The sequence below is a fragment of the Phasianus colchicus genome, chromosome Z (genome assembly GCF_987193195.1).
Source record: "Phasianus colchicus chromosome Z, bPhaCol1.hap1.1, whole genome shotgun sequence".
Lineage (NCBI taxonomy): Eukaryota > Metazoa > Chordata > Aves > Galliformes > Phasianidae > Phasianus > Phasianus colchicus.
Window position 1 is genome coordinate 44,422,873 of NC_143476.1, and position 4,719 is coordinate 44,427,591.

The following is a 4,719-nucleotide window of genomic DNA, read 5'->3' on the forward strand; positions in this document are numbered from 1 at the left end:
TGTTTGTTATGTCCATTCTTGAGATCTGGAAAATGTAAAAACAGCTAATTTTCATGTGCTTTCTAGAAAAAATATGTCTTTCTAAACACAGGTTTTGTCACTCAGGAAAAGCCAAGCTATGAGTGGGTTTGCCTTTCAGAATAGAAAAGCATCCTCTGGAATTCATTTAAATACATCTCTGGGATTTTGCCAGTGAGATAGCATTTGAGCTCGCACTACAGAGAAGCAAGAGTGATGAAGAGTAGCCACGCTTATACCTGGGGTCTGTCTTTGATCAGTGGAATTGCCCTCTATGTTAGGAAGTGGATAGATTGTGAAGAGCTGTGTCCGAGTAACAGCCATCACCAGGTTGAGAGCTTATGGGTGAAAATCAGGGATCAATCCAGTAAGGGGCATCTGCATCTAGTGGTTGGGGTCTGCTACAGGCCACCTGATCAGGGGGAGCCTGTTGACGAGGCCTTCTTGCTTCAGCTGCAGGAGGTGTCATGCTCGTGGGCTCCTGTCCTGATTGGGGATTTCAACTACCTGGATATCTTCTGGCATAGCGGCATGGAGGGTGGCAGACAATGCAGGAGATTCCTGGAGTCTGTCGAGGACGACTTCCTTGTCCAGGTACTAGACAGACCGAGCCGAGGTGAAGCCTTACTGCACCTGGTGCTCGCCAGAGTAGAGGAGAGCATTAGAGAGGTTAAGACTGCAGGCAGCCTGAACTGTAATGACCATGCTGTGGTGGAGTTTGTGATCTGGAGGAATGCAGGCCTGGCAAAAAGTAGAATCAGGGCCCTGAGCTTCAGGAGGGCAAACTTCTGGCTGATCAAGGAACTGCTGGGCGGGATCTCCTGGGAAAGCATCCTTGAGGGCATGGGCACAGAACAGAGCTGGCCGCTCTGTCAGGACACCTTTCTGAGAGCACAAGAGCTCTCAATCCCCGAACAGAAGAAACGGAGCAGAGGAGGTGGCTGACCGACATGGCTGAGCAAGTACCTGCAGCTTAAGCTGAGGGAAAAGAGGGAAACGTACAGAAAGTGGAAGCAGGGTTGTGTAGCCTGGAAAGAATATAGGGACGTTGTCCGCATGTGTAGAAATGAGATTAGGAAAGCCAAGGCACAGGTAGAGCTGAACTTGGCAAGGGATGTGAAAAATAACAAGAAGGGGTTCTACAGGTACATACGCAGGAGGAGACAGGTCAAGGAGAGCGTTCTCCCTCTGATAAATAAGAACGAAGAACTGGCTTCCTCAGACATGGAAAAAGCCAAGCTGTTCAAAGAGTGCTGTGCCTCAGTTTTCACTGGTGGTCCAGCTCCTCCCCATGTCTGCCAGTACCCTGAAGATCTAGGTTTTGGTGAGAGAAGCCGATTCTGTTCCGCTATAACATGGAACAAGTCTGAGACCTCCTCGTGAAATTGAACATATATAAGTCCATGGGGCCAGATGATATCTGTCCTAGGGTTCTGAGAGAGATGGTTGATGTGGTTGCCCAGCTGCTCTCCATCATATTTGAAAAATCATGGCTGTCAGGTGAAGTCCCCGTTGACTGGAAAAAGGGAAACATTAGTTGCATTTCTAAGAAAGGGAGTAAGGAAGGCCTGGGGAACTACTGGCTAGTGAGCCTCACCATGCCTGGGAAGATCATGGAGCAGATCCTGTGTTAAGGCACGTACAAGAAGTGATTCAAGACAGCCAGCACGGCTTCACCAAGGGCAGGCAGATCTTGCCTGACTGATCTGGTGGCTTCTTTTAATGGAGTGAAGGCATCAGTGGACATGGGAACGGCGATGGATGTCATCTACCTGGACTTCTGCAAAGCCTTTGACATGGTCCCTCACCACATCCTTCTCTCTAAATTGGAGAGGTGTGGATTTGAAGGATGGGCTGTTCTGTGGATTAAGAATGGTTGGCTGGTCGCAGACAAAGGATTGCAACCAGTGGGCCTGTGGGAGGGTGGAGGCTGGTCACAAGCCATGTCCTTCAGGGGGCAGTCTTCAACATCTTCACCAATGACATAGACGATAGCATCGACTGCACCCTCAGCAAGTTTGCAGATGACACCAAGCCTGTATCACAGGCATCTGTACAGACTGGAAGGAGCAGTCCTTGAGAGCAGCCCTGCAGAGAAGGACCTGGGGGGTCCTGATGGATGAAAAGCTTAACATGAGCCAGCAGTGTGCTCCTGTAGCTCGGAAAGCAAATGGTGTCCTGGGCTCCATCAGCAGAGGGGTGGCCAGCAGGGACAGGGAGGTGATTGTCCCTCTCTACTCTGCTCTTGTGAGGCTCCATCTGGAGTACTGTGTCCAGGTCTGGAGCCCCCAGAACAAGAAAGGCAGAGAGCTGTTGGAGAGCGTCCAGAGGAGAGCCGTGCCTCTGGGCTGATCACCTCCCCTACGAAGACAGGCTGAATGAACTGGGCTTGTTCAGCTTGTAAAAGAGAAAGCTGGGGGGTGACCTCATTGCAGCCTTTCTGTACCTAAAGGGAGCCTACAAACAGGAGGGAATCAATTCTTTGAAAGGGTAGATAACAGCAGGACAAGGGGAAATGGTTTTAAGTTGAGGGAGGGAAGATTTAGGTTGGATGTCAGGGGGAAGTTCTTTACAGAGAGGAAGGTGAGGTGCTGGAACAGGCTGCCCAGAGAAGCTGTGGATGCCCCATTTCTGGAGGTGTTCCCAGGTTGGATGGGGCTCTGGGCAGCCTGGTGTAGTATTAAATGTGGGGGCTGGTGGCCCTGCATGTGGCAGGGGGGTTGGAGCTTCATGATCCTTGAGGCCCCTTCCAACCTGGGCTGTTCAGTGGTACTGTATTCTGTGAATGTCTGGGAACTGTATGGGCAGTCCCATACTTTAGCCACTGCCCACATCGCCTTCTGTCTTGCTGTCAGCGCTCAGTCGAGTTAAGAGAGCTCTCACAGTTTCTTGTAGCATCAGAATAGTTCTCCTTGATTGTGTTCAACATACATCTTATATACCATTCACGTACAAACAAAAAGTTCCTGTTCATCTAATAGTACCACTAATCAGTTAATTGGCCCTAGCTTCTCCCAAACAACAGTGATAAAGGATGAAAGGTTTTTTATGTGTAACAAGATTAACAATACATACAAAAAGAACCTCCTGTTTACAGACACCATTTGCTCTCTGTCCCAGCAGAGGGTAGTGATTAATGCTAAACCAAGCACCTCTATTCACTGTTCTTCCTTTACCTTAAATTCCAATTTTCTTTTAAACTTTATTTCAGTTTCCAGTTGTTCTAGTAAGCCTTGCCTTAGGTTTTGATGAATTCGGCATGTACAAAAATTTCTGTATCCCTACCTATGCTAAATTGTAAAGGTTTAAGAAAGTAAACCTCCTTACTTTTGCCAGTGGTTTCCCTTATGGTTACAAATTCATCACTTATTGGAGTTAGAGAAATATTTAACACCCAACAAGTTGCTCCTAAAAATTTCACACTTTGCTGCAATTCCTTCTCTAGCTTAATTTTCTCCACCTTTAACTGTTATTGCATCTGTTACCAAATCCAGTGCTGCTTTTTGCACTAACCACTTTTCTATTCAATGAGGGCGGGACCTTTCTGGACCCTGCCAACCCCCCTCCTTTCAGCTCTTCCTGAGGAGATCTCTGGGTCCTAGAGCCCGGCTCTCACTCCTTCCTCAGGCTTCCCGTGCTAACACTGGGATAGCAAGATTCCTAGATCTCTGCAGATAAAATTTGTTCTCGCTTCCAATGTTTTTTTTTACCCCATTTGCAACTAACGCTTTGTTTACGTTCTGATTACAAGCAGAGAGAGGAGCAGTGCAGGGGATGTGTTCTCTTGCTGGCACTTATCTGCTTTGTCTAGAGCAGATCACAAACTTTAATATTTTAACTCACCATTTTTCTTTAACCTTTTTGCTGTTTTTTGTTTTTGTTGGTTTTTGTTTTTCACAATTCCACTATTTGTATCCTCAATTACACTTCCATGTAACATTAATATAATTCCACTTCCATATAGCATTAATGTTTACACATCCATGTAGCATTAACATTTACACTTCTGTGTACTGTTAACAATTCCCCTTCTGTATACCACTGACAATTACATTTCTGTATATCATTAACAATTACATTTCCATATACCATTTACATTTACACTTTAATACACCATAAACATTTAACAATCACAAAGATAGTGACAATAAGCAGTACAATTTTATCCTAAGTATTCTTCCTCTCCTCCAAGTTATCGGTGGGAATGGGCCTTCCTGTTGATCTGATTGCAGATTCTTTACTAGTATCATAGTTTTTCTATGAATATTCACTCTTTCCTCGTTAACTGAAATGAAATGAGGGCTATTGGTTGTCCTCCATATTCACATCCTCGATTTAAAAATTTCAGTACATATGTAGTTTTAGCAAGCCTTCCCGCTGGAAGTGCCTTCTCCATTCCCTCTTTTTTGCTTAAGTAGCATAGTTTTAAGGATGCTATGGGTATGCTCAACAATGGCTTGTCTTGTAATACTGTAATACTTTCTGGAATATATATCCCAGGCCATTATCTGTACAGACAGTAGGGTTGTTTTTCATGCCTGGAGGTAATACCGTCCAATGATACTGACGGAAAAAGCAAATCTAGAAGTATCATGGGGATCCAGAGAGATGGTAAAAAACAATCTTTTAAGTCAAGTGTTAAAATTCCTGAAATGTCAAACTTCTGTGTGGGGTTACTGTTGATCCAAACCCTGCAGCACC